At 38.9% G+C, this 19,917-nt stretch overlaps 1 non-coding gene across 1 annotated transcript; it reads right to left on the bottom strand.

The window, feature by feature from the left end:
* Positions 1 to 19,544: 19,544 nt before the first annotated feature.
* On the bottom strand, positions 19,545 to 19,652 carry LOC130953876 (small nucleolar RNA R71). The gene has a single exon (XR_009076036.1). It is a non-coding gene; the product is annotated as a small nucleolar RNA R71 (small nucleolar RNA).
* Between the last annotated feature and the right edge of the window lie 265 nt (positions 19,653 to 19,917).

Genomic DNA, 19,917 nt, shown 5'->3' with positions numbered 1-19,917 from the left:
AAGAAAAAGAGTAAGCAATAAGGCTAGGCACCAATGGTTTTAATCTTGAGGCATGTGTCTGTGGTGTTCCTGTGTGAGGGATTTACTTGGATGAATAAGCTCTTAGGGGTGCCTTATCACTTGGTAACTTGGGTTAACTAACTCGGGATTATCAGCTGAAAGTCCACTATCAAGAGTAACCCTCACTACAGAGCATTTAGTAACCCAAAGAGGTGCTGGATACCAAGGTCTCAAGAAAAGAAAATAAATAAACCATATGCCTGTGGTGTGTATGTATGGGGGAGAGACTTGAGGAAGTAAGTCCGTAGGGGTGTTTCAACACCTAGCACCTTGAACCAACTGGTTCGGGAGTGTTGGCTGAAAGCTTATTTTAAAAAGTTGCCCCCTTACAGAGCACTTAGCTTGAAGAACACAAATAAGCCCTGGAATGACAATAAAAGGATCAATAAAAGTCTCATGGGATGTAAGCAAAGTCAGTGTTTTAGGACATGATAAAGGTCTGAAAGCCAGTAATGGAATGAACCTAAGTTGCTATGCATGAAACCACCATAAAATCAGTGACATGACTTCCACAAGAATGACTCATTTCTCTTGGCATTCCATTCATCATTCTCTTGTTCCAGAACTTGCTTAGGGACAAGCAAGCTTTAAGTTTGGTGTTGTGATGCCAGGGCATCTTGGCCAGTTTCACTGACCTTTTCTTTACTGTTTTTAGGGTAGTTTCATGCATTTTCTTAGGAAATAAGCTATTTTGGATAGATATTCACTTACACCTTGATTCAAGCATACATTGTGCATTTTACATGATTTCATGAGGATTTTGCATGAGTTTAGTGACAAATTGTATGTTGCATTACCCATGACTTGGATTAGAACTTTGATGCACTCTATTGCTTGATTTCAGGACCAAAGGAAGCAAGGAAGAACCACTTAGCAGTCACGTTAATCTAATTAACGTTACCACTAACGTGGAATGGGAGGTAACTTGCAAAGTTAATGAGAAAAGTGATTGCCAATAACGCTCTCGAAGCCATCATTGCCCACGTTAAGAGTCACGTTAACTAAGTTAACGTGAACTCTAACGTGAAGAAGGGACTTTGAGCCAACGTTAGTGACACTTAATATTATCACTAACGTTGGCCAATGATCATAAGTGGCCACGTTAGAGTCCACGTTAACTTAGTTAACGTGGCCTCTAACGTTAGAAGGGGGAAGGAAGCCAACGTTAGTGACACTCAACATTGTCACTAACGTTGGCCGAAGGTGAAATGTACCACGTTAACTCCCACGTTAACTTGGTTAACGTGGGAGCTAACGTAAGAGGCAAAGGAGGTCGACAACGTTAGTGAACATTGTCACTAACGTTGGAAGCACCCACAAAACCCCCAAGGAACCACATTAACTTCCACGTTAACTTAGTTAACGTGGAAGCTAACGTTGATGAGTGAAAGATGAGCCAACGTTAGTGACACTCAACATTGTCACTAACGTTGGGGATGGCTAAGAATGGCCACGTTAGAAGCCACGTTAACCTAGTTAACGTGGACTCTAACGCGAGACATAGGGGCACATTGGAACGTTAGTGACAATGTTGAGTGTCACTAACGTTCTCGAAGGTTGGCAAGGCCACGTTAGAAGCCACGTTAACCTAGTTAACATAGACTCTAACGTGAGACATAGGGGCACACTAGAACGTTAGTGACAATGTTAAGTGTCACTAACGTTCTCAAAGGTTGGCAAGGCCACGTTAGAAGCCACGTTAACCTAGTTAACGTGGGCTCTAACGTGAGGCAAAGGGGTACATTGGAACGTTAGTGACAATGTTGAGTGTCACTAACGTTCTGGAACTCATGCTTTCACTAAACGTTAACACCCCTAACGTCCTGAGCTAAAGTCTCTGCCCACTTTACACTTTCTCTATGCAAGTAAAGCCAAGCCCAAATGAAGAAGAGAACTGCTTCAAACTCAAGACCCAAAGGCCCAAGATTTGAAGAGCCAACTAGAAGCTGAGAAGAGTAGTATATATAGGAGTAGCTTTGAATTATTTGAGGATTTTTGGAAGTTGAAAAATAACACTACTCTTTGTATTTTACTTTCTCTGCTCTTCTAGTTCCATGATGTATTCTCCATCTTTGTTTTCATTTTCTAGAGCTATGAACAACTAAACCCCTTTCATTGGGTTAGGGAGCTCTGTTGTAAATTGATGGATCAATACTAGTTTTCATTATTCTTCTTCTATCTTTTCTCTTGAATTTACTTGAAAGCTTTCGATCTTCATCCAATTGGGTAGTTATCTTGGAAAAGAAACTATTCAAACTTGGATCTCTTTTGAACCTTGAAATAGGAATGAAGAGATCAAGCTAGAAATGCTTTCTCATGCTGGACCAAATTGGGTTTGGATGGATATGTGACTATAATCCTCTCAATACTTGATTTGGGAAATGCATGTGGTATAGTCAGTGACCACACTTCATCTTTTCTCATGAGCAATTGACCAAGGAATTGGCTATTGATCAAGATTTGAGAGATTGAATTGCAAGAAATTGTAATTCAATCAATTAAGATTGCCAAGGAGATCAATGAGTGCATTGATTGAGGAATAGATGAAAATAAACTTGATCCGGAGAATTGCAACATCTCCTGCGCCCAATGAACTCCCCAATTCTGATCTCACCCATTCTCTTTAATTTCTGCGTTTACTTTCATGAGCAAACACCCCATTCCCATTTATAATTCTGTAATTTACTTTCAATCATTTACTTTCAGCTCTTTAATTCTAGCATTTACTTTTTCTGTCATTTACATTCCCGCCATTTTATTTTCTGCAAATCTCAACCCAATTTCTGAATTCACTCAACTAGAACATTCTTCTAATTAAAGTTGCTTGATCAATCAATCCCTGTGGGATTCGACCTCACTTTATTGTGAGTTTTTACTTGACGACAAATTTGGTACACTTGCCGAAGAAAATTTGTTGAGAGACAGTTTCCACTTGCATCATGGCTAGGAAAGGTCTTCCAAGGATGATGCATTCTTCCTCCTCCTTCCTAGTGTCTAAGATTAAGAAATCAGCAGGGATGTAAAGGCCTTCAACCTTCACTAACACGTCCTCTACTAATCCATAAGCTTGTCTTATTGACTTGTCTGCCATCTGTAGTGAGAATATGGCAGGCTGTACCTCAATGATCCACAGCTTTTCCATTACAGAGACTGGCATATGATTTATGCCTGACCCCAGGTCACATAGAGCCTTTTCAAAGGTCATGGTACTTATGGTATAGGGTATTCAGAATTTGCCAGGATCTTGTCTCTTTTGAGGTAAAGTTTGCTGAATCCAAGTATCTAGTTCATTAATGAGCAAGGGAGGTTCACCTTCCCAAGTCTCATTACCAAACAATTTGGCATTCAGCTTCATGATGGCTCCTAGACATTGAGCAACTTGTTCTCCAGTTACATCTTCATCCTCTTCAGAGGAAGAATAATTTTTAGAGCTCATGAATGGCAGAAGGAGGTTTAATGGAATCTCTATGGTCTCTATATGAGCCTCAGATTCCTTTAGGTCCTCAATAGGGAACTCCTTCTTGCTTGAGAGACGTCCCATGAGGTCTTCCTCATTGGGATTCATATCCTCTCCTTCCTCTCTAGGTTCGGCTATGTTGATTATGTCAATGGCCTTACACTCTCTTTTTGGATTCTCTTCAGTGTTGCTTGGGAGAGTACTAGGAGGAGTTTCAGTGATTTTCCTACTCAGCTGGCCCACTTGTGCCTCCAAATTTCTAATGGAGGACCTTGTTTCACTCATGAAACCTAAAGTTGCCTTAGACAGATAGAGACTAAGTTTGCTAAATTAGAAGTGCTCTGCTCAGAATTCTCTGTCTTTTGCTGAGAAGATAATGGATAAGGCTTGCTGTTGCTGAGCCTATTTCTTCCACCATTATTAAAGCATTGTTGAGGCTTTTGTTGATCCTTACATGAGAAATTTGGATGATTTCTCCATGATGAATTATAGGTGTTTCCATAAGGTTCACCCATGTAATTTACCTCCGCTATTGCAAGGTTCTCAGGATCATAAGCTTCTTCTTCAGAAGATGCCTCTTTAGTACTGTTGGATGCATTTTGCCATCCATTCAGACTTTGAGAGATCATGTTGACTTGTTGAGTCAATATTTTGTTCTGAGCCAGTATGGCATTCAAAGCATCAATTTCAAGAACTCCCTTCCTTTGAGGCGTCCTATTACTCACGGAATTCCTCTCAGAAGTATACATGAATTGGTTATTTGCAACCATGTCAATGAGTTCTTGAGCTTCTGCAGGAGTTTTCTTTAGGTGAATGGATCCACCTGTAGAATGGTCCAGTGACATCTAAGAGAATTTAGATAGGCCACAATAGAATATATCCAAAATGATCCATTCAGAAAGCATGTCAGAAGGACACCTTTTGGTCATCTGATTGTATCTTTCCCAAGCTTCATGGAGGGATTCACAATCTTTTTGTTTGAAGGTCTGAACATCCACTCTAAGCTTGCTTAGCTTTTGATGAGGAAAAAACTTAGCCAAGAAGGCCGCGACCAGCTTATCCCATGAGTCCAAGCTATCTTTTGGTTGTGAATCCAACCATATTCTAGCTCTGTCTCTTACAGCAAAAGGGAAAAGCATGAGCCTGTATACTTCAGGGTCTACTCCATTAGTCTTAACAGTCTAACAGATCTGCAAGAACTCAGTTAAAAACTGGTAGGGATCTTCTGATGGAAGTCCATGAAACTTGCAGTTCTGTTGCAGTAGAGCAACTAGTTGAGGTTTCAGCTCAAAATTGTTTGCTCCAATAGTAGGGATTTAGATGCTTCTTCCATCAAACTTGGAAGTAAGTGTAGTATAATCACCAAGCATCCTTCTTGCATTATTATTTTTGGCTGCCATCTCCTCTTCTTTTTCGAAAATTTCTGTAAGGTTGTCTCTGGATTGTTGTAATTTAGCTTCTCTTAGTTTCCTCTTCAGAGTCCTTTCAGGTTCAGGATCTGCCTCAACAAGAATATTCTTGTCCTTGCTCCTGCTCATATGAAAAAGAAGGGAACAGAAAATAATAATAGGGATCCTCTTTACCATAGTAGAGAGATTCTTTTATGTTAGTAGAAGAAGAAAGAAATAGAAGAGGGAAAAGATAAGAATCCAAACACAAGGGTGAAGATAGGTTCAGATTCTTGAGATGAAGAGAAGTGTTAGTAAATAAATAAATAAATAGAAGAAGATGAGAGGGAGAGAATTCGAAAATTAATTTTTAAAATTAAGTTAGTGATTTTCAAAAATTAAAGGAAGAAATAAAATTAAAATTAAAATTTAAAACCATTAGTTAATTAAAAGAATTTTGAAAAAGAGGGAGGTAATTTTCGAAAATTAGAGAGCTAAAATTATTTAGGTGGTTTTGAAAAAGATAAGAGACAAACAAAAAGTCAAATAGTTAGTTGAAAAAGATTTGAAAGTCAATTTTTGAAAAGATAAGAAGTTAGAAAAGATATTTTGAAATCAAATTTTTTAAAAAGATATGATTAAAAAGATATGATAAAAAGATTTAATTTTTAAAATTAAAATTAATTACTTGACTAACAAGAAACTAAAAGATATGATTCTAGAATTTAAAGATTGAACCTTTCTTAGCAAGAAAGTAACAAACTTCAAATTTTTGAATCAATCACATTACTTGTTAGTTAAGTTTCGAAAATTTGAAATAAAATTAAGAAAAAAATTTTGAAAAATGTTTTCAAATTTTCGAAAACCATAAAAAAATGAAAAAGATTTGATTTTTGAAAAAGATTTTGAAAAGATAAGATTTTTAAAATTGAAAATTTGACTTGACTTATAAGAAATAGCTAAGTTTTAAAAATTTTTAACTAAGTCAACTCAAATTTTCGAAATTTTGAGAGAAAAAAGGAAAATATATTTTTTTATTTTTGAATTTTGAATGATGAGAGGGAAAAACATAAAAATGACCCAAAACATGAAAATTTTTGGATCAAAACCAATGATGCATGCAAGAACACTATGAATGTCAAGATGAACACCAAGAACACTTTGAAGATCATGATGAACATCAAGAACATATTTTTGAAAAATTTTTTATGCAAAGAAAACATGCAAGACACCAAACTTAAAAATCTTTCATGTTTAGACACTATGAATGCAAAAATGCACATAAAAAACATCATACAACACAAAACAAGAAAATTTAAAGATCAAACAAGAAGACTTACCAAGAACAACTTGAAGATCATGAAGAACACTATAAATGCATGAATTTTCAAAAAATGTAAGAACAAGATGAATATGCAATTGACACCAAACTTAAAACATGACACAAGACTCAAATAAGAATCACAAAATATTTTTGGTTTTTTTTTAATTTTTTTGGATTTTTATTTTATATTTTTTTAAAACATATTTTAGAAAAATGAAGTAATGAATCCAAAGTCCTCAATCAGAATTCCAAGAATCATGTAATATTAGTCTAAAGCTCCGGTCTAGGAATTAGACATGGCTTTATAGCCAACTAGGCTTCAACATGTTACATGAAACTCTAGAATTCATTCTTAAAAACTCTGAAAATTTTCAAAAACAGGTGATAAATTTTTGAAAGATTTTTGAAAAAAAACTTTTTTTTGACAATAAAACAAAAAGAAAATTACCTAATCTGAGCAACAAGATGAACCGTTAGTTGTCCAAACTTGAACAATCCCCGGCAACGGCGCCAAAAACTTGGTGCACGAAATTGTGATCTCTAATAATGTCATTCAACTTGGTATGCGCGTTTATAACTCAGCACTTTCATCACAACTTCGCACAACTAACTAGCAAGTGCACTGGGTCGTCCAAGTAATAAACCTTATGTGAGTAAGGGTCGATCCCACGGAGATTGTTGGTATGAAGCAAGTTATGGTCATCTTGTAAATCTCAGTTAGGCGGATAATAAATGATTATGGAGTTTTCGAATAATAATAATAAATAAACAGAAAACAAAGATAGAAATACTTATGTAATTTCAGATAGGCATATGAAGATGCTGTGCTCCTTCTAACTCTCTGCTTTCCTACTGCCTTCATCCAATCCTTCTTACTCCTTTCCATGGCAAGCTGTATGTAGGGCATCACCATTGTCAATGGCTACATCTCATCCTCTCAGTGAAAATAGTCCAAATGCTCTGTCACAGCACGGCTAATCATCTGTCGATTCTCGATCATGTCGGAATAGAATCCATTGATTCTTTTGCGTTTGTCATCACGCCCAACAATCACGAGTTTGAAGCTCGTCACAGTCATTCAATCCCTGAATCCTACTCGGAATACCACAGACAAGGTTTAGACTTTCCGGATTCTCATGAATGTGGCCATCAATTCTAGCTTATACCACAAAGATTCTGATTAAGGAATCCAAGAGATATGCTCCTGGTCTATGGTAGAACGGAAGTGGTTGTCAGTCACGCGTTCATATGTGAGAATGATGATGAGTGTCACGGATCATCACATTCGTCATGTTGAAGTGCAATGAATATCTTAGAATAGGAATAAACTGAATTAAATAGAAAATAGAAGTAATTGCATTAAAACTCGAGGTGCAGCCGAGCTCCACACCCTTAATCTATGGTGTGCAGAAACTCCACCGTTTAAAATACATAAGTGATGGTCCAAGCATGGCCAAATGGCCAGCCCCCATGGTCTAAGAACTAAACATCCAAAGATGTGGTCAAAGATCGAATGGTCAAAAGGCCACTAGTACAATAGTAAAAAGTTCTATTTATACTAAAACTAGCTACTAGGGTTTACAGAAGTAAGTAATTGATATAAAAATCCACTTCCGGGGCTCACTTGGTGTGTGCTTGGGCTGAACTTGAGCTTTACACGTGCAGAGGCTTCTTTTGGAGTTGAACACCAAGTTGTAACGTGTTTTTGGCGTTCAATTCTGGTTCGTGACGTGTTTCTGGCGTTTGACTCCAGAATGCAGCGTAGAACTGGCGTTGAGCGCCAGTTTGCGTCATCTAATCACGAATAAAGTATGGACTATTATATATTTGTGGAAATCTCTGGATGTCTACTTTCCAACGCTTTTGAAAGCGCGCCATTTGGAGTTCTGTAGCTCCAGAAAATCCATTTCGAGTGCAGGGAGGTCAGAATCCAACAGCATCAGCAGTCCTTTGACAGCCTTTTATCAGAGTTTTGCTCAGGTCCCCCAATTTCAGCCAGAAAATACCTGAAATCATAGAAAAACACATAAACTCATAGTAAAGTCCAGAAATGTGAATTTAGCATAAAAACTAATGAAAACATCCCTAAAAGTAGCTAGATCCTACTAAAAACTATCTAAAAACAATGCCAAAAATCATATAAATTATCCGCTCATCACCAACCAGCTGAGGAGAAAAGATTTATGCCCCCAAGCTAGAGGGTGGCTGGATTTTGTGAGAAAGTCTCTCGACCTCACCTCCAACACTTTAGAGGTGACTTTAAAAAGGGTTGTGCTCATATACAACATAATAAAAAGCGAGAACGTTAATATCAGGAAATTGATTGCCAACAACATCAATAGGGTGTTGAAAAGCACCAAGGATAGCTGAAGGTTAGCATTCCCCAGCATCATTTAAAGGCTCTGTGATGAAGCAGGGGTGGAAAAGATTATTGATGAAGTTCTGGTGGAACAAGAGAAGCCTATAACTGCCAAGAAGATGTCCAAAGTGGTGGCTGCCATCCCTCTTTAGAGAACAAGGGAGCACAGAGCTCATGCTCAGGTACCACAAGGGCCGCCACACTAAGAAGGAGTGGCTGAAGATCAACCACAATATCTAGCACTACCACCACCAATTCAACAATTTCCTGAAGGTTTCAACTGGGAGCAATTGCAAGGAGACATGCACCAAATGAGAGGAGATATACACCATATGAGAGAGGATGTCAACCAACTCAAGGAACAACAACAACATTGGGGCCAAGTGCATGAAGACATACAACAACTCCAAGGAAGTATGGAGTACTTAAAGGAGCAACAAGGCCAGTTCAACTAGGGAGAGATGCAAGGCAACCTCAACAAAATAGTGGAACAAAACAAATGGCATATGAGGAACCTTTCTGAGTTTAGACATCTTTATGATGCTAGAACCATTTCAAGACGACAATATGATATCAACACACAACCGAAGCTGAATCACTTGTGTAATGCTATGGCAGCCTTGAACCCCGGATACCCAACATTCGTGCAAGGAATGGAGGAGTTAAGTGCACGTCAAGAAGAAATTCTGGCCAAACACAAGGAAGATGAAAGAACCTACATGAGAAGGCTAGGATTTTAAAAGCCCAAGGACACAAAGGCACAACAAGGATCCTCCAAGAAGGATGATGATGACTCCTCCCCCTCCAAGAAGAAGGACAAAAGGAAAGGGCCAATGAACTGAAGCTGCTCAAGGTTGTTGAGTCCCATGGTTGACACTTTAAAATTCTAAATTTCTGTTTGATTTCCTTATGTTTAATTTCTGTTTAATAATAGTTGCAAGGTTAGGATAGTTTATGCTTCATGATTGATTTCTTTATGTTCGGAAGTCTTTTATGAGTCCTTTATGATTAAAGAAAGAAAATACAATGTTGTTTAAGTCTCATGATCATCAAATAAAAGAGTAGTTTGATTCCATAAGAGTCTATAGTGAGTTGCTGCAAAAACAAGAGTAAAAGAGACTAAGACCAAGTGGGATTATTCAAAGCCAAGAGATAAAGGAACTAAGTGTAGGACCTTGAATGAACTTGAAAGAAAATGAGTCATGATGAGCAACTAGACTTAGAGAGGGAGTGACAAGTAAAAGCTAAGGATGTCCCTTGAATATCTATAGAACCAAGAAGTAGTAAGCAACAAAAGACCCATGGCTCTGAGGGGTGTTTCAACACCTAGTACCCTAAAACCAACTGGTTTGGGAGTGCTAATTGAAAGCCTAACTTAAAGGGTCGTCTTGAGACAAAACACTTAGAGTCGTGGTCAATTGAAAAAAAAAAGTGAAAAAGAAAGAACAACTAAAAAGAAAGAGGAAACAACTCATGCTACTTCAAGGTGACAATCAATAAAAAGGGCCCCTAAGGCATATACTTGGAAGAACCCTCAAGAATCTAAGAATTCATTGAAAAATTGAAACAATAATATTCATGCATGTGTTAAACACTTAGCCTTATCTTTGGTAATGTATGCACCAATTCAAGGTCAAGTCTCAATCCATCTAAGAACAATTCACATTGATTTTCTTGGGACAAGCAAAGCTTAAGTTTGGTGTTGTGGTGACTTGCATCCTTTACCCTTTTTACCTATCTAAAAGGACTATAAAAAGAACACATATTCATTGTTTCAATGCAATTTCATGAATCAAATGATAAATATTATGGTACATTGCTTTGAAAGGGGTTTGTGTTGAATTTCAGGTAAAAAGAGCAACAAAAATGGAAGAAAAAAACAAGTAAAGATGGGCATTTGAAGTGGGCATGCCATTTAGAACAAACGCCATGAAAATGAGTGGGCGTGGCACCCCAGCACCAGGTCGTGGCACGCCAGTAATGGATTCTAGAGAGCAATGTTAAAGGCCACAAAGGGGGCGTGGCACACCAGTTCATCAATCAGAAAGGGACATCACTTGTGCGTGCTACTTGGTATCAAGGCGTTGCACACCAGTTCAAGTTTCCACAAAGGAAGTGAAGACCCAAATACTTGGGCGTGCCACTTTGGTCCCAGGCGTGGCACGCCAACACTAAAGAAGACCAAGCACCAAGGCTGGGCCTGCCACTTGAGGTCGAAGGCGTGGCACGCCAACTCTCATTAGTTACTTGGGCGTGCCACTTGAATGCTGGGCGTGGCACACCATCTATTGGAGAAAGGAAGAATGCTGGGCGTGGCACACCAGTTGTGTTTTCCAGAGAAGTGAAGGAAGCATGCACATTGGGCGTGGCACGCTAGACCCTGGGCGTGGCATGCCAGTTATATTTTCTGAAAACGTGAAGAAGCCTGCATCATTGGCGTGTCACGCCAGACCCTGGGAGTGGCACGCCAGTTATGTTTTCCAGAGAAGAAGATGGAACACCCACAATGGGCGTGGCGCGCCAAACCCTGGGCGTGCCACGCTAGTTCAATGCTCCAAATAATAGATTGGGCGTGCCATTTAAGCTTGAAAACGTGGCATGCCAGGCTAACCAACGCTTTAAGAAGAGCCTGGGCGTGCCAGAGGTCGAAGGCATGGCACGCGAGGCTAACCAATGCTTTAAGAAGAGCCTGGGCGTGCCACTTGAGGTCGAAGGCATGACACGCCAGGCTGGCCAACATTAAAGAAGATCCTGGGCATGCCACTTGGGCTCGAAGGCGTGGCACGCCAGGCTGGCCAACATTAAAGAAAATCCTGGGCGTGCCACTTGGGCTCTAAGGCAGGCATGCCAGGCTAGCCAACATTAAAGAAGACCCCGGGCGTGTGACGTTGGGATTTTTGCTAGTATAGAATTTTATAAAAATAGTCGCGTTGTAGATATAGATTCTAAACCAACAGAAATCCCTTCGTGCAAACGTTTTGGTTGTCACAAGTAACAAACCCCTTTAAAATTGATAACTGAGTATTCAAACCTCGGGTCGTCTTCTCAAGGAATTACAGGGAGGTATGTTCTTATTATTGGCTATGAAAAATGTAAAATTGGGGTTTTTGGAATTTGGGCAATGGGCACAGGTATATTTTCAAAGCAATAAAAATAAATAAATAACTGTAAAATAAACTCTTGGCAAGGTATAAGAACTGGAAGTCCTATCCTTATCAATTGTGATGAGAATTGGATTTTAATCCCACTTAGTTAACCTTTACTAAACAAAGGAAGGTCAAGTGGACTAATTAATTTGATACCTAAATTCCTAGTCTTTCCTTTGGAAAGGCTAGAGTTATTGGAACTCAAATTAATTAGCAACTTCCAATTTCAACCACTGCTTTATTTGACAGCTCAAGAGTCACCAATTACTCAACCAAAGCCAAAAGGGTAATAGAAAAATCCAAATTATTTATATAAATAAAAGACACAAATCATAGATCTGAAAATACCTCAAATTATATTTAAATAAGAAAATCAATCCATATATGGAACATTGAAAATAAATAAATACCAAGAACATTGAACCTGGGATCGAGAGTCACTCCTAAAACTAAGAGAAGTCCTAAATCCTAATTTCTAAAAACTCTTCCTAAATCCTAAGAGAGAGGAGAGAACCTCTCTCTCTAAAAACTACATCTAAAACATGAAAAGTGAATTCTGAAAGCATGATGAGTCTTTGCAAGTTCCCTGACTTTAATCTGTGTTTCTGGGCCGAAAACTGGGTTGAAATGCGGCCCAGAATCTCTGCCAGCGACTTTTGTAATTCTGCAGATCACGCACGCCACGCGATCGCGTCATCCATGCGGTCGCGTCATTCGCATTTTTTCCTGCCACGCGTTTGCGTCTTCCATGCTTCCGCGTCACTTGTGCTTTTCCAATCCGCGCGGTCGCATGAGCCATGCGACCGCGTCATTGTGGATTCCTTTCTTCCGCGCAGTCACGTCGCTGACGCGTACGCGTCTCTTCTCGCTGGTGATCTCCTCTACTTCTTGTGTTCCTTCCATTTTTGCAAGCTTCCTTCCCAATCTCTCACTCATTCATGCCCTATAATACCTGAAATACTTAACACACAGATCAAGGTATCCAATGGTAATAAGAGAGGATTAAGATTAGCTAAATTAAGACCAAAGAAGCATGTTTTCAATCATGTAATAATTTTAGGAAGGAAATATAAATGCATGCTAATTATATGAATAAGTGGGTAAAGACCATGATAAAACCACACAATTAAGCACATTGTAAACCATAAAATAGTGGTTTATCAACCTCCCCACACTTAAACATTAGCATGTCCTCATGCTAAACTCAAGGAGACCAAATAAATGAGTAGGGAAAGGCAAGACTCATGTAATGCAACCCATGAATATAAATGCAACTACATGCTAAAATGATTCTACCTACTTGGTGAAAAAGTAAATAAATCCTTTAAGAATAAATATGAACTGGATTTCACTAATTCAAATCACAAAGTACAATATAAGTAACTTGCAAGAAGAAGATAGCTCATGAAATCAGGGAACATAGAATTAAGCAGTGAACCCTTACTGGTAGTGTATACCACTCTAACTCTCAAGTGTCTAGGGTCAATTCTCTCAATTCTCTACTAATCTTGCTTTCTATAGCTTGCTCTTCATCTAACAATCAACAAAAATTTAATGCACCAATACACAAATCAAGAGGTCTTTTAAGGGTTGTAATGGGGTTAGGGTCAAGGTAGGATTGTATTTGGCCAAGTGGACTAAAACTTTGAATCCTTAATTAACATAAACTTTCCACCTAACTCAAGACAATTCATTTAATTAAAATACAAAATCTAACTTCCCATTAACTCTGTTTACTACATATTTATGCATTCCAAATTTTGAGTGCAGCTCATATGCATTGGTACCAACATTTACTCTGGGGCATTTTGTCCCCTTTTATTACTTACTTTTTTTTTATTTTTTTTACCCTTCTCAATGCATATGATTAAGGTTTTGAATGCGTAAACATGTTCTTAACATTTTTCATCTTTTCACACAAAGTCTAACATACTCAATTTCCAAACCAAACGTTTCCAAACCCACTTTTCCCCATACTTAATTCATGAGCATTCTCACTAGTTTAAGCTAATCAAGGATTCAAATTAAGGACATTATTGTTTTCCGCTTAGAGTTAGTGATGAGCTAAAGTAAAGAACAAGGGGTAAAATAGGCTCAACATGGGTTTGCAAAGGATAATAAAAAGTAAGGCCATAAGGGTATGTAAGCTCAGTGAAACAAGGCCTCAATCATATAAGTGCATGCATACATCAAATAATGGAAATATAGAATTAAGCAAGATAAAGATCACAATTTTAGAGAGAGAAACACACACCAAAAATAAAATATTGGTTGATAAAATGCAACTAATCAAATAGGCTCAAAATCTCACTGATTTTGTGTGTTCGAGCTCTAAACTATGTTCCAAAATAATATTTCTTCAAACAAGTTTTTCAAAAAGTTTTATTCAAATTAGTGAAATACTATAAAAATTTCTTGAAAAAGAAAATATTACTTTAAACAAGTGGTAAAATATGCACAAAAAAAAACATGCAATCAAACATGCAAATGCAACAATGAAAAACAAAAATTGGCTGTAAGAAGGGGCTAACTGACCCGTGGAGATCGGTATCGACCTCCCCACACTTAAAGATTGCACCGTCCTCGGTGCATGCTGAGATGTGCAGGTGGATGGGGGTTGTGGTTCCTCAGCTGGTGCTCTCTTTGTTTCTTTCCTTGCCGGTGGTTTGGGAGTAGCTTTCTCTGTACCCTTCTTGGTGGCCATCCTGAAAAGGAAAAAAGAAAGTAACAAGTAAAGCTAAGGGATCCAGCAAGGAAGAGAGCGGAAAAGGTGGTAATCAATGCACAGTAGAGAAGAATAATGTTAACACATGGTCATGACTACATGTGAAAAGTCATCAATGGAAATATAGGAAGTGCATGTGATGACAGTTAAATGCAAGATGTTTATTGGCATGCTGGCAAAGGCATGAGTAGCATAGATTAAGCATTCAATGTCCAAGTTGGATTACCGAGTCTTCCAAACTAATAATATGTTTGTAAAAACAATTATATTTAAATAATAAAATAGAGAAGGGGTTATGTGAAAAGCAGGCATTTAGAGTAGTAGATTTAAAAGAAATCTAAAAATAGTGCAAAATGCCATATGGGCATTTTCACAAACACATAGCATGCATGTTAAATAAGGTATGGAAAATATTAATTAGAACATGCAAGCACCCTTATAATAATATATAATTTTTTAAACAAATCCAAAATAATCCATAAGCAAAATATGGAAAATAATGACCCAAATAAATTTCCAACACCAATTAAAAGAAAAAAAGAAGAAAAAGAAAGGAAGGAAGAAAGAAATAAGAAGGGAAAGAAAAGATTTAGATTTGGGGGAGAAAAGAGAAGATATCTTGGCTAATCTGGATAAGCTGTGCGGCGCAGGCGACACGAACGCGTGAGTGACGCGTTCGCGCGGTCGGCGATATTGTCAAGTGACGCAGCCGCGTAGGGCACGCGGTCGCATGAGTGAATTCGTGCTACAGGCGCGAGGGCAGCCGCGTGCTCGCGCAACTTTCTGTTCAAAATCTTATTTTGCCAAAAATCTGAGTGACGTGGTCGCGTGGGTGACGCGATCGCGTGGATGGCCATTTTTGAAAGACGACGCGGCCGCGTGGGGCACGCGTTCGCATGGGAGGGCTTGGGCTTCTAGCACGAGTCCAGCCCAATTCCAACACAACTTTCGGCCATGCACTTTTTTGACATCGATTTTCATGGCACGCGGCCGCGTGGGTGACGCGGTCGCGTAGGAGGCCAAAGTTCCACATGACGCGGTCGAGTGAGCGACGCGGTCGCGTGGGGTCAAGGTATGCTAAAGGCGCGCCTCCAGCCACGCTCTCGCGTGACTCTCTGTTCAATTCATTTCTTCCCAATGCACAAGTGACGCGGACACGTCAGCGACGCTACCGCGTCGCGTGCGTGTTTTTCCATTTTTTTAATGCATTATGCAGATGCAAATGCAGTGCTTAATGTGAATGCTATGCATGATTCCATGTTCAATAAAATAAAATAAATCTCAAAAACCAACAAAACTAAATAAAATTAAAATTGAAAAATGAACAATCATACCATGGTGGGTTGTCTCCCACCTAGCACTTTTAGTTATAGTCCTTAAGTTGGACATTTGATGAGCTTCCTGCTAGGGTGGTGATGAGCGGATAATTTATACGCTTTTTGGCATTGTTTTTAGTATGTTTTTAGTAATTTTAGTTGAGTTCTTAGTATATTTTTATTAGTTTTTAGTTAAAATTCACTTTTCTGGACTTTACTATGAGTTTGTGTGTTTTTCTGTGATTTCAGGTATTTTCTGGCTGAAATTGAGGGACCTGAGCAAAAATCTGATTCAGAGACTGAAAAGGACTGCAGATGCTGTTGGATTCTGACCTCCCTGCACTCGAAGTGGATTTTCTGAAGCTACAGAAGCCCAATTCGCGCGCTCTCAACGGCATTGGAAAGTAGACATCCTGGGCTTTCCAGCAATATATGATAGTCCATACTTTGCCCAAGATTTGATGGTCCAAACCGGCGTTCAAAGTCACCCTCAGAATTCCCAGCGTTAAACGCCGGAACTGGCACCAAAATGGGAGTTAAACGCCCAAACTGGCACAAAAGCTGGCGTTTAACTCCAAGAAGAGTCTCTACACGAAAAATGCTTCATTGCTCAGCCCAAGCACACACCAAGTGGGCCCGGAAGTGGATTTTTATGTCATTTACTCATCTTTGTAAACCTTAGGCTACTAGCTTCCTATAAGTAGGACCTTTTACTATTGTATTTTCATCTTCTGATCTTTGGAAATCTTTTGTTCTTGAGATCTTTTGATCACTTTGGGAGGCTGGCCATTCGGCAATTCCTAGACCTTGTTCTTATGTATCTTCAACGGTGGAGTTTCTACACACCATAGATTAAGGTGTGGAGCTCTGCTGTACCTCGAGTATTAATGCAATTACTATTGTTCTTCTATTCAATTCCGCTTGTTCTTTGTCCAAGATATCACTTGTTCTTCAACTTGATGAATGTGATGATCCGTGACACTCATCATCATTCTCACCTATGAACGTGTGACTGACAACCACCTCCGTTCTACCTTAGATTGGGTGAATATCTCTTGGATTCCTGATACACGATGCATGGTTGATCACCTGACAACCGAGTGCTCGCCTGACAAACGAGCCAGCCATTCCGTGAGATCAGAGTCTTCGTGGTATAGGCATGAATTGATGGCGGCATTCAAGAGAATCCGGAAGGTCTAACCTTGTCTGTGGTATTCTGAGTAGGATTCAATGATTGAATGACTGTGACGTGCTTCAAACTCCTAGCAGGCGGGGCGTTAGTGACAAACGCAAAAGAATCACTGGATTCTATTCCGGCCTGACCGACAACCGATAGATGGATAGCCGTGCCGTGACAGGGTGCGTTGAACATTTCCACTGAGAGGATGGGAGGTAGCCACTGACAACGGTGAAACCCTTGCATAAGCTTGCCATGGAAAGGAGTAAGAAGGATTGGATGAAGACAGTAGGAAAGCAGAGAGACAGAAGGGAAGGCATCTTCATACGCTTATCTGAAGCTCTCACCAATGATATACATAAGTATCTCTATCTTTATCTTTATGTTTTATTCATATATCATTTATACCCATTTGAGTCTGCCTGACTAAGATTTACAAGGTGACCATAGCTTGCTTCATACCAACAATCTCCGTGGGATCGACCCTTACTCGCGTAAGGTTTATTACTTGGACGACCCAGTGCACTTGCTGGTTAGTTGTGCGAAGTTGTGTTTATGCCATGGTATTGAGCACCAAGTCTTTGGAGCCATTACTAGGGATTATTTGAGTTGTAGTGATCACAATTTCGTGCACTAAGTTTTTGGCGCCGTTGCCGGGGATTGTTTCGTGTATGGACAACTGACGGTTCATCTTGTTGCTTAGATTAGGTATTTTTCTTCAGAGTTCTTAAGAATGAATTCTAGTGTTTCATGATGATCTGTTGAAGTCTGGCTGGTTGTGAAGCCATGTCTAATCTTATTGGACCGAGGTTTCAACTGATCATCACAAGAGCTTGTTGATTTCTATCAATCTTGCTATTGGAGCAATGATCTGCTAAGGCTTGGCTGGCCATTGGCCATGTCTAGTGTTTTGGACCGAAGCTTTCTTTGAAAGCTTGGCTGGCTGTGAAGCCATGTCTAATTCCTGGACCGGAGTCTTAGACTAGCACTGCAATGATTCCTGGAATTCAAATTAAGAATTCTGAACCTTTATTTTCTATTTTCATATAATTTTCGAAAAAGCACAAAAAAATTTTCAAAATCATAAAAACCAAAAATATTTTATGTTTCTTGTTTGAGTCTAGTGTCTAATTTTATGTTTGGTGTCTTGCATGCATTGTTTATTCGATCATTGGTTCAATTTTCAAGTCAATAGTACAGGGAACTGAAGATTCAGAACATGCAGCAGAGGAATTACACAGAAAAAGCTGGGCGTTCAAAACGCCCAGTGAAGAAGGACAGACTGGCGTTTAAACGCCAGCCAGGGTGCCTGGCTGGGCGTTTAACGCCCAAAAGGGTAGAGTTTTGGGCGTTAAACGCCAGAATGTGCACCATTCTGGGCATTTAACGCCAGGATGGCACAAGGGGGAGGATTTTGTTTTCAAATCAATTTTTTTTCAAGTTTTCAAAGTTTTTCAAAATCAATTTCTTTCCTTTTTCAAAGATACTTGCTAACAATTAATGATTTGATTGAACATTTCAAGTTTGTTGCCTTTTCTGTTGAGAAAGGTTTAAATGTTTGAATCATATCTTTTCTTGTTAGGCAAGTCATCAATTTTTTAAAAAAAATCAAATCTTTTTTTTAAAATTGATTTCAAATCATATCTTTTCAATCATATCTTTTTAAAACTATAACTTTTTAATCATATCTTTTTTTTTTATTTATCACATCTTTTTCAAAACAGTTTTCAGTCATATCTTTTTGATTTCTAATTTCAAAATCTTCTTCAAAAAAATCACTTGATTCCTTTTCAACTTTTAGTTTTCGAAAATTAACAATCAATTTTTCAAAATGTTTTTAAAATCTTTTTAATTAATTTTCGAAAATTCTCTTCCCCTCTTCTCACATCCTTCTATTTATGGAGTACCACTCCTTCTCAATGCACAATTCGAACTCTATCTGATTAAGTTCGAATTCTTCTACCTCTTTCTTCTATTTTTCTGTTCTTCTGACACCTCAAGGAATCTCTATACTGTGACATAGAGGATTCCATATTTTCTTGTTCTCTTCTCTTTCATATGAGCAGGAGCAGAGACAAAGGCATTCTTGTTAAAGCTGACCCTTAACCTGAAAGGACCTTGAAGCGAAAGCTAAGAGAAGCTAAGGCACAGCTCTCTGTAGAGGACCTAACAGAAATCTTCAAAGAAGAAGAACCCATGGCAGCCGAAAACAACAACAATGCAAGGAAGGTGCTGGGTGACTTTACTGCACCTACTCCCGACTTCTATGGGAGAAGCATCTCTATCCCTGCCATTGGAGCAAACAACTTTGAGCTTAAGCCTCAATTAGTTTCTCTAATGCAACAGAATTGCAAGTTCCATGGACTTCCATTGGAAGATCCTCATCAGTTCTTAGCTGAATTCTTGCAAATCTGTGACACTGTCAAGACTAATGGGGTTGACCCTGAGGTCTACAGACTTATGCTATTCCCTTTTGCTGTAAGAGACAGAGCTAGGATATGGTTGGACTCACAACCTAAAGAAAGCCTGGACTCATGGGAAAAGCTAGTCAATGCCTTATTGGCAAAGTTCTTTCCACCTCAAAAATTGAGTAAGCTTAGAGTGGAAGTCCAAACCTTCAGACAGAAGGATGGAGAATCCCTCTATGAAGCTTGGGAAAGATACAAACAATTGATCAGAAAATGTCCTTCTGACATGCTTTCTGAATGGAGCATCATAGGCATTTTCTATGATGGTCTCTCTGAACTATCCAAGATGTCTTTGGATAGCTCTGCTGGAGGATCTCTTCATCTGAAGAAGACGCCTACAGAAGCTCAAGAGCTAATTGAAATGGTTGCAAATAACCAATTCATGTACATTTCTGAAAGGAATCCTGTGAACAATGGGACTAGTCAGAAGAAAGGAGTTCTTGAAATTAATACTCTGAATGCCATATTGGCTCAAAATAAAATATTGACTCAACAAG

Source organism: Arachis stenosperma, chromosome 9 (assembly GCF_014773155.1).
Source record: "Arachis stenosperma cultivar V10309 chromosome 9, arast.V10309.gnm1.PFL2, whole genome shotgun sequence".
NCBI lineage: Eukaryota > Viridiplantae > Streptophyta > Magnoliopsida > Fabales > Fabaceae > Arachis > Arachis stenosperma.
The sequence above is the reverse complement of the archived record's forward strand: the minus strand, read 5'-3'. Positions and strand labels throughout refer to the sequence as shown.